Source organism: Tupaia chinensis, unplaced genomic scaffold, assembly GCF_000334495.1.
Source record: "Tupaia chinensis unplaced genomic scaffold, TupChi_1.0 Scaffold144336_1, whole genome shotgun sequence".
Taxonomy (NCBI): domain Eukaryota; kingdom Metazoa; phylum Chordata; class Mammalia; order Scandentia; family Tupaiidae; genus Tupaia; species Tupaia belangeri.
This window is the reverse complement of record NW_006204194.1, coordinates 535,341-546,609: the sequence shown is the minus strand read 5'-3', so window position 1 is coordinate 546,609 and position 11,269 is coordinate 535,341. Positions and strand designations below refer to the sequence as shown.

The 11,269-nt window shown below is 40.6% G+C and overlaps 1 protein-coding gene across 1 annotated transcript in view; it reads right to left on the bottom strand.

Moving 5' to 3' along the window:
• Positions 1–11,263, bottom strand: part of LOC106733661 (zinc finger protein 329-like) — a gene marked incomplete at its 3' end in the record, with an annotated part of 17,739 nt that extends 6,476 nt beyond the window's left edge. Inside the window, exon 1 of the mRNA XM_014583482.1 lies at positions 11,002–11,263. The remainder of the gene's footprint in view (positions 1–11,001) is intronic.
• Positions 11,264–11,269: the final 6 nt, after the last annotated feature.

Sequence of the window (11,269 nt, the reverse complement as noted above, 5' to 3'; positions counted from 1 at the left end):
GTTGCTTGGGCTACCTAGGCTCAGGCTGCCTGTGTCCGTTTCCACTCTATCTTTTTGTCTCATCTTTTCTGCTTCTTCCATAATAGCGCTAAGCCTGGGGGCGGACGCCGACAGTAAAACTGTTCGTATCATTTTGTAAAAGAAAAAAAAATGCACATTTGTTGACTGCAGCGAGCTGTATGGGCACAGCAGGGTACTACTTTATAGAATGTTCATTCTACTCACTGGGGTCTATGCCTAAAGTCAGACATGTATAGGTATGTGTCAGCTGTGCTAGCTATTGGATATATTTAGACTAATTAAGCTCATTGGCAGAACAATTGAATGGGGGGGGAGGGCATGGAGGGCAGCTGTGGATGCCAGGGACAATGGGGGAGGAGGATGGGACATAGCAGAGGGTGGGGGATGGGGAATCAAGGATGGCAAAACAAAAGGCAAGGTATGCAGGACATAAGAATTGGAAAATTATTTTGCTGAGAACATCTATGTTGATGTGCTTGATTGAGCCAATGCACAGTGTATTTTGGATAGAAAAGTCATTTGTGTGTTGTGATGGTGTATAGTGAATTAATGTAGAAAATGAATAAAATTTTAAAAAAGTAAAATACAGAATTATATTATCCAGCAATTCTACTCTTAGGTACCATTCAGAAAAATGTAAATATATGTCCAAACATGTAACTTGAGCATGAGTGTTTATAGCAGCACTATTTGTGATAAACAAAAAGAGGAAGCAATTCAAAGAAATAGCCACCGACTGATGAATGAATAAACAAAATGTAATTATCACACAGTGGAATATTCTTCTCCCATAAAAAAGAATGACATACTGACCCATACTCCAACATGCATGAATCTTGAAAACATTATGCTCAATGAAAAAAGTCTACATAGTGTCTGATCTCATTTACATAAAATTTCCAGAACAGGCAAATCCCTACAGACAGATTGCCAGAAACAGGAAAATAAGGAAGAGATTGGGTGTAATTGATAATGAGTACAGGTTCCATATTAATGATGAAATGTTCTAGAATTAGTGGTAATGGTTGTATAATTTTGCAAATACACTAAAAATAAGTATTTTGTACACTTCAAATAGGTGAATCATATGGTACATGAATTATATCCCAGTAAACTTGTAAGTAAATTTAGGCCTTTGAGAACAGTGCTAGTGCCCTGTAAGAGAACAAGTCTTTCTCATGACTTTGGCAGTACTTTCCCTAGGGGCATTCGGGTATCTTCAGAGGTATTAGGTAGTCACAAAGATTGAGACAGAAGAAACTGCTAGCATCTGATAAGCCTGAGCCAAGAATGCAGGATTTGCTACCACGCTTAGTACTACCCCACCTAATGCTTGAACAGTCTGTAGACCCCCCCTCCCAAAAAAAGGCATATTTTTTAACAGAATGCACTACAAGTGTTATAAGTTATTCAAGAAGTTGCCTTAATTTAGAAGGGAGATTACAGTAAATCCAGGTAGTATTCTGCATTTATGAAATTCTTCTCCAACTCTGAATTCCCTCTCCTTAACAAAAACTGCCATTCCAACTATACCCTCTACTATAAGCCCCTTCCACCATATAAGGACACTGCTAGATAGCGCCATCTGTGACCAGAAAGCAGTGCCTCACCAGATACCTAATTTTCTGGTGTTCATCATGAACTTAACTTCCTATCTTTGAAAATACATTCAAAAATTATCTAATTATCATTATTTTTTATTCACTATAGGGCACACATGCTCACCAGAGAGAGAGAGAAAATGAGAAAGCAAGCTGCCAGGTCCAGGACTCGAACTGCAGTCAGTCATATGGGAGTCTGGCACCTAACCACCACACTACCTGCTGGCCCTAAACTTTTGTTTTTACACTACGCAGTTAATGTATCATTATAGCAGTCCAGAAAACTAAGACATTATCAGTAAAGGAGAGCCTGAGTGCCATAGTGCAGTAACAAATGACCACTAGTATACACGATATACTAGAAGGATATTAGAATGGGCTTTGAAAAATATATAATTAAGATATTTAATATATTGAAAGCTAGATCCCACAGTTTGCCATTGTGGGTCCAGTGGCTTGAAAACCATGGCAGGCACATGCACAAGCATGCCCAAAATCCTGATGGGAAGGAGAAATGTAAAAAAAGAGATTGTAGTGTAACCACACCCTACTGAGGGGCCCTTTCTCTCTGTGTCCTCTCATTCTCTGACAAATGAACATGTCTTCTATCAAGTAAAAACAAACAAATGAAGAAAAACTGTGTTTAAAACATCCCATATTACTGAGCCAGTATGTGGTGTAGTAAAGGCACTAGATCCCACGTGGTCAACTCTACAGTAAGAGTCCCAGTCCCATACTAGGCATGTGTGTGTGTGCCCAAAATCCTGAGGAGAATGGAGAAGCGAATGCAGTGTGGCCATGCCCCTGAGGGGTGATTTTTCACTTTCTCTGTCTCTGGTGAGTGCACACATCCTATGGGGAGAAAAAACTCTTATATTAATATCTTCCTGCATATGTATGTATTATTATTTTCAGTAGTACAATGGTACAAAATATATATTGTAAAAAAATTCACCTTGATCTTATTCATATATTGGGGGTGGTACAAAATATATATTGTAAGAAACTCATCTTGATGTTATTCATATATTGGGGGTGGTTCCCTACCTGTTCCCCCACTGTTTCTCTAGCCCTGCCTTTGGATGTCTACCATCGACATTTCTCTGAAGCCCACAAAAATTAAATAATAATTTTCCCTCAACCTGTCTTTCTCTTCCCCATTGCCATCAGAGAAGGTAGTCTCCAAGGCTTTCTACACATTGAACGCTCTCCCAGTACATGCTGACACTTCAGGACTAAAGAACTATTTTTCTATAATAAAATGTCCCAATACTTGGGGCCAGAAACCAGCCATGGTGGTTGAGGTGCCTGGCTCCCACATAGCCGACTGTGGTTCACATCTTGGATCTGGAGACTTGAAAATTATGCCAGGCGTATGTGCATGCATGCCCAAAACCCCAAGAGGAGAATGGAGAAGAGACTGTAGCCAGACCATCCCTCCAGGGGGTAATTTCTCACTTTCCCTCTCATTGTCTCTCTCTGTCTATCCCTCTCCAGCAAGTGCAAACACTCTATGGCAAAAAAAAAAAAAAACCACAGAAAAAATGTCTCAATGCTGTTCTAAGTCAGAACACAGGGAGTAAATGACCTTTCACCTACAGATAAGACAGTTTGGCTGCCTAACTTCATAAATGCTTAGAATCTGCTTCCAAAAAAGTATTGTCTTTCTTCCTTTCCTGTTTCCCACCTGGTCTGTGTCTACGTCCCAAACACTCACTGTTCCAGTAATACCTACCTATTGCTCACCTCATCCAGCTTCACTGGAGACAATAAATTCTGACTATTCTATCTCTGAACATAGTCTCCAGAACCTGACTGCTCTCTGTGCCTTCTAGAGTAGCTATATCCAACATCTGAATGGAAAAGTGTATATATATATATACATATATATTTTTTTTGGGGGGGGGGGGGGGGGCGAAGGTTGGGGGGGGGGGAGGGAGAGAGAGAGAGCTTTTTGCTATAGGGCGTGTGCACTTGCCAGCAAGAGACAGATAGAAAGTGAGAAATCATCCCCCGGGGAGATGGCCATACTGCAATCCCTTCTCTGCCATTCTTCTCTTGGGATTTGGGGCACTCATGTATGCATGCACACAACCCCCTGCTTAGTCTTTCAAGCTGCCAGGTACAAGATTCTTACCATGATAGGTCATGTGAGAATACAGTGCCTTAACCACTACATCCCCTGCTTGCCTCCTCTATTTTTTTATTTTAAAAGAGTTTTATAGATTTAGCTTTAATATTTAGGCCTATGATTCATTCTGACCTTAACCTCCATACAGTTAACAACAGTTCAAGTCCCAGACCTGGCAGCTTGCTTTCGTACTTTCTCTTTCTCTCTCTCTCTCTTTCTATCCATCTCTGGTCAAATTAAATAAATAAAGCTAAATAAAATAATTCCTTTTAAAAATAAAAAAAATTATGTGTTTCAAAGAATGTCATTAGGTGAAAAACAATCCACAGAATGGAAAAAAAATCTGCAAATTACATAACTGATATTCATATATGCAAAATAAGACCATTGCTCAAGAACTGAACCTGATGGCTCAAAAATCACACTGGGCAAGTGTGTGTGTACATATATGTCCAAATTCCCAAGAGAATAAAGATGGGTTTGCAGCATGGCCATCTACCACAGGGAGTGATTTCTTACTTTCTGTCTCTTTCCATCTTTCTCTGGCAAGTGCATGTGACCAATAGCAAAAATATTTTAAAAACTTAAAATTAATCCATACATTATTCATCCAAAAAAAGAGAGCAAAATATACAAATATGTTATAATGTGAATCAATCTGGGAAACATGTTGCTAAGTCAAAGAAGCCAGAAACAAAGGACCACCTATTGTATAGCTATATGTATGAAATGTCCAAAATAGGCAAATGCAGAGAGACAGGGTAGATAATGTCTTAAGGCTGGGAAGGACTAGGGAGATGGGGAGTGATCATAATGGGTATGGGTTTTCCTTTTTGGGAATGATGAAAATATTCTAAAATTGATTTTTGTGATGGATATGTAAGCTAATGAATATAGTAGTAATCTGAATTATATATTTCAAAGGGGGTATATTATAGGGTATATAAATTATATCTCAATAAAGTTGTTAAACTAAGTGTGGGGGCCAGTAGATGGTGTGATGATTAAGAAGATGGATTCTGGGGTCAGCAGGTGGCATGGTGGATAAAGGTGTTGGACTCCCACATGGCCAGCCACGGTTCAAGTCCTGAACCTGGCAGCTTGCTTCCTCACTTCCCCTTTCTCTCTCTCTGTTCGGATTAAAAAATAATAACAAATGGAATTAAATGAATAAATATTTTTTTAAAAAAAGAAGATGGATTCCCACATGGTTGATTAAAGATGAAGTCACAGACCTGGCATCTTGAAAAGCATGTCAGGTATGTGTGCATGCATGCATGCCCAAAATTCCGAAAGGAGAATAGAGGAGAAGAAATTGTGGCAAGGCCATCTTTCATGGGGGGTAATTTCTCACTTTCCCTATCTCTGGCAAGCACATAAACTCTATGGCAAAAACCTAAAACAAACAAAACAAAATACTAAGTGTGTTAAGTCTGTCAGACAAAACCACCATACCACCTGCTGGCCTGAGCTCACTTTTTTTAAGGTTTTTGCCGCAAAGTACATGCATTCAACAGTGATCCAGCTGCCCCAACTGTTGTGCCAACAGCTGGCCCCCAACTATAAAATTATATATATTTTTTTAAAGAATTACTTTTTGGGGACCAGCAGGTGGCATGATGGCTGAGGCTCTGGATACTCCCACATGGCTGACCATGGTTTGAGTCCCAGACCTGGTGACTTGCTTTCTTACTTTCCCTGGTGGCTTGCTTTCTCACTTGTACGCACTCACTCTCTCTCTCTCTCTTTCTCTCTGTGTCTTCCTAGTAAAATTAAAATAAGTGAATGAATAAATAAAATTAAATTTTAAAATTTCTTTTTTAAAAAAGAAGTGTTTATTTAACTTTATCTGTTTTATTTGTTTATTTTAATTTAACCAGAGAGGGATAGAGTGTGAGAGAGAAAGAGAGGAAAAGTGAGAAAGCAAGCCACCAAGTCCAGGACTCAAATTGCAGTTGGTCATGTGGCAATCCAGCACCTTTAACCACCATGCCACCTGCCTGATCCTTAAAAATATTATTTATTTATTATTATTTTTTCATTTGACCATAGAGAGAGAAAGAGACAGAAAGTGAGAAAGCAAGCTGCTGGGTCTAGGACTCAAACTGTCATCAGCCACATTGGAATCCAGCACCTTAATTACCACACCACCTGCCAGCCCCACTAAATAAATATATATATGTGTGTGTGTGTGTATATATATATAATTATTTTATTTATGTATTTATTTACTTTAATTTGACCAGAGAAGGAGAGAGTATGAGAGAGAGAGGAAGTGAAAAGGCAAGCCGCCAGGTCTGGGACTTGAACCACAGGCAGCCATGTAGGAGTCTAGAGCCTTTAACCACCATGCTACCAGCTTGACCCCACTAAATATATTTTTTAAAATGTAAACCCCATACAAAATACAAAACAAGGCCAGCTGGTTGGCATGGTGGTTAATGTGGCTGGCTCCCACATAGCTAATTGTAGTTCAAGTCCCAGACTTGGTGGCTCTAAAAACACACTGAACACATGAGCATGTATGCCTAAAACCCAGACAAAAATGAAAGAGGGGGACTGCAGTGTGGCCATTCCCCTTGAGGGGTAACTTCTCATTTTCTCTCTGGTGAGTGCATGGCCCTGCAGCAAAAAAAAAAAAAAAAAGAAAAAGAAAAAGAAAAAGAAAAAGAAAAAGAATCCAAAAACTATATAGTAATCTGTGGCAAAGGCTTGGAAAAGTTTATTGAAGACCTTAAAAGTCTCTTTTATTTATTTATTTTTTTTTTTAGTTTTTGCTGTAGGGAAGGTGCATTCACAAGATAGAAGAGAGAGAAAGAGAAAGAGAGAAATCATCCCCCAGGGGGATGGTCATGCAGCAATCCCTTCTTTTCCATTCTCCTCTTGGGATTTTGGCACTCTCAAACACATACCCAGTGTGTTTTCCAAGCTGCTGGGTCTGGGACTCAAACCACCTAATCGGCCATGTGAGATCCAGCCGCCTTAATCACCATGCCACCAGGAGGCCCCAAGAACTATTTTTCTTTTCGTTTTGTTTTCTAAAGTGATTTTTACTATAGGGTGCGTGTACACGCCAGAGAGAAAGAGAGACAGGGAGACAGAAAACAAGAAATCACCCCTTGGGGGGGGAATGGCCATGCCATCCCTTTTCCTTCATTCTCCTCCCAGGATTTTGGGCACGCACATACATACACACGCACACGCACACGTGCCCAGCATGAATTTAAGTCACCAGATTCAGGACTCAAACCATGGTCAACCACATGGGAGTCCAGTGATTTAACCATTACTCCATCTGCTGGTCCCTCAAGAATAGTTTCTTAAGAAACAGTACAAAACATAAAGAAGTCTTGAAACATCTGATTATATTAAAATAAGACATTATGAATAAAGATTAATTTTTTTTTGGAGAGGTTTTTCGCTATAGGGCGCGTGCACTCGCCAGACAGACAGAGACATAGAGCAGAGAGAGACATAGAGACAGAAAGCGAGAAATCACCCCCCAGGGGGGATGGTCACGCCGCAATCCCTTCTCCTCCATTCTCCTCTTGGGATCTTGGGCACACGCGCACACGCGCCCAGCGTGAGTTTTAAGCCACTGGGTCCCGGACACGAACTGCGGTCGACCACGTGGGAGTCCAGCGACATAGCCATTACATTAACTGCTGGTTCCCAAGATTAAATTTTTAAAAATAGCAAGGAATTCAAAGTACCACCCCAAGAACAACTTACTAATTACAAAGGGGAAAAAGTGGAGGTTCTGGCAAACAGCACTTTAATCACACAATCTAAGTATGACCACCAATAACATTGTGTACGTCCTGAGATAATGTACAGAAGACATCATTTCACTTAGGTAATTTCCTGCCATAAATGAAGAACCTGAATTTAATGATGATTAAAATCAACTGAATAATGAGAGACAATCTACAAAATGGCCAGCTAGGTCTTCTAAAAAATATCACTGTTGGGGCCTGTACTCCTACTTGGCTGACCATGGTTTGAGTTCCAGACCTATGTGGTTTGCTTTCTTACTTTCCCTTTCTCTCTCTCTCTGTCTCTTTCTGGTCAAATAATAATAATGGTAATAATAATAAATTTTTAAAAATTATTTATTTTTTCATTCATTTATTTAAATTTGACCAGAGAGGAGGACAGAAATAGAGAGAGAGAGAGAGAGGAAGTGAGAAAGCAAGCCACCAGGTCTGGGGCTCAAAACATGGTTGGTCATGTGGGAATGTCCAGCACCTTAACCACCATGCCACCTCCTGGTCCCCAAATAATAAAGTAAATTTTTAAAGAAATCAGTGCCAGGGGCCAGCAGGTGGCATGGCGATTAATGTACTGGACTCCCACATAGCTAATTGCAGTTGGAGTCCCAGACCTGGTAACTTTTTTCTCACTCTCTCTTTTTCTCTGTCTCTCTCTGATGAGCACACATGCTCTGTAGAAAAATTTAAGAAATAATAAAATTAAAGATGTATTTTTTTAAGAAAGAGAGATTTTTGCTATAAGTTATGTGTGCTCGCTGGCAAGACAGACAGAAAATAAGAAATCACCCCCAGGGGGATGGCCATGCTGCAATCCCTTCTCTTCCATTCTCCTCTTGGGATTTGGGGCATGCACACACATCACACAGCATGAGTTTTAAAGCCACCAGGTCTAGGACCTGAACCATGGTCGACTATATGGGTATCCAGTGATATAACCATTACTCCATTTGCTGGTCCCAAAAAACTAAATATATATATTTTTTTAAAGAGCGATTTTTACTACAGGGCATGTGTACTCACTGGAGACACAAAGAAAGAGACACAGAGAAAGCAAGAAATCATCCCCCAGGGGGGATGGTCATGCTGCAATCCCTTTTCTTCCAGTCTCCTCTTGGGATCTGGGACAGACACACACACACACACACACCCAGCATGAGTTTTAAGCCACTGGGTCTGGGATTCAAACTACAGTCGACTACATGGGAGTCCAGCAATGCAACCATTATGCTGTCTGCTGGTCCCTTAAGTAATTCTTAAAAAATAAATAAAAAAATAAAAATCACTGTCAGGGCAAGCAGGAGCACAGTGGCTAAGGCACTGGACTCACACATGACCAATCCTAGTTCAAGTCCCAGACCCAGCAGCTTGAATATCACACAAGGCACATGTGCATGTGTGCCAAAAATCCCAAAGGAGACTAGAGGAAAAGGGACTGTGGCATGGCCATTACCCCAGGTTGTGACTTCTTATTTTCCCTCTATCTGTCTCCAGCAAGCATACACACCCTATGGCAAAAACATAAGAAACAAAGAAAATCAATGTCATAAAAGAAAGAAAAAGTAATATTCAAGTTTGAAAGAGAACAAAAAGACATAATAACTAAATGCACACATGACCTTGAACAGGATCCTGGATCAGAATAAATACCAAAAAAAAAAAAACACCTAGCTATATATGGGCTTCATATTAGATATGATAATAAAGTACTTAGGTGTGAATTAACATTAGTTTTGTTCAAGAATATTTTTTGTTAGGAGATCCAGGCAGAAGTATTTCATAGTGAAGTATCACAATGTCTATAACATGCTTTCAGTAATTCAATAAAAAGACTAAATGTATGTAAATACATGTCTGTATCACACCAACCCATATCATGTGCATCATGTGTAAATGTGTGTATGAAATAGGAAAAAAAACAGCATGCATGGATTTAAGGCAGGGAGAAGAGAAAGGTAAAACTAAAGTGGCAAAGTGTGACCCTGAGACTCTGGATGGCTGTACAAGTGTTTATTAAATTACTTACTTCAACTTTTCTGTAGGTGCAAAACATCAAAATAAAAAGTTGGAGGGAGGGGCCAGCAAGTAGCCTAGTGGTTAAGGACCCTGGACTACTACATGGCTGACTGGTTCTATCCCGGACCTGGCAGCTTGCTTTCTCATTTTCCTGCACTCTCTCTCTCTCTCTGTGGTCAAAATTTAAAATAAAGGGAACCAGCAGTTAGCGTAATGGCTATGTCGCTGGACTTCAACGTAGTCGACCGTGGTTCTCGTCCCGGACCCGGTGGCTTAAAACTCACACCGGGCACGTGTGCGTCCCGAGAGGAGATTGGAGGAGAAGGGATTGCGGCATGACCATCCCCTCTGGGGGGTGATTTCTCGTTTTTTTTTTTCCCTGGGAAAACACAACCCCCAAAAAAAAAAAAAAAAAAAAAAAAAAAAAAAAAAAAAAAAAACCTCTCCAAAAAAAAAATTAAAATTAAATAAATAAAGTTAAATGAAATGATTCTTAAAAGGAAAAAAAAAAAGTTGGAGGGCTGCCAGTGCCTGGTGGTTAAGGGAGCCAGATCTCACATGACCTAGAGGGATGTTCAAATCCTGGCCCCAGCAACATGAAAAACATTCCAGGTATGTATGCAAGCATGCTCAAAATTCCAACAGGGTAGAGAAATCAAGAAAGGACTGTGTGGCATGACCATGTCCCACTGGTGGTGCTTTCTCCTTCCTCTCTCTAGCAAGCACAGGCACGCTCTGGCTTATTAACAAAACAAAACTGTTGGATGGAAAAAGAGGAAACAAGCAATAGAAAGGGGGGGGGGGACAAAACCTTGGTATTCAAGCCCTGAGTCTGGGTTTGGAATTGCGCTGTTAGCCATGTGGCATCTGGCTGCCTAAAACATTTTTATAAGCCCAAGTACCTCACAATCAAATTTCTTAAATTGGCAAAGAATAAGAGACATTTCTGGGGTGATGGTAATTTTGATAAAGGTTTGGATTACATTTGTCAAAACTCACCCAATTACATAAAGTCTGTGCATTCCACCATAAATCAATTTTGCTTCAAAAATTTTAAAAAGCAATCAGAAATTCTAATACAAGTTAAGCATCGTGAATGAGGTGTTTGAGTAAGTATAGTGATGTTTACGACTTCCTTTGAAAAGTAGCCAAAAAGAAAAAAGATGAATTAATGAATAAAAGGATTGACAGAAAAAAAGAGGAGATATAGTGAGTCCAACAAATGTTAATGGGTCGGTATAAAGTTGCTCAGTGCACAAGTCTTTCCTTTTTCTCAATGAAATTGTTTATTATAAAACACTGGGGGTAATAGAGTTGACCAAGGAAACAAATCACTAAACCAAGGAAGAAAGGGCACTATGTCCGAAGAGGTGGGAAGAGGTGGTAAAACGTGGTCCTCACTGGGAAATGCTGTAAAACCCGATTTTGCAAACATTAGACAAATACTTTGCAAATATGGCACCTGAGGAGCTCTGTAGGTTTGAAACAGCGCAGTTCAGTGGCACAACAGCCCGTTTACTCCGGGAAGACCCACGCTGACTGCCCCTCGCACCCGGCAGCAGAGAAACAAACGCCGCACAAACCAGCGGCCGGGCGGGGAAACCCAGCAGGCCCAGGCAAAACGGGCCACGTGGAAGGACCGGCGAGATGCTCCAGAAGACGCCAAGGAAAGAGCCGGGCGTCCACACGCGCTCGGGGGCGGCCGCGCCGCGGGGGAACGTCCCACCGCC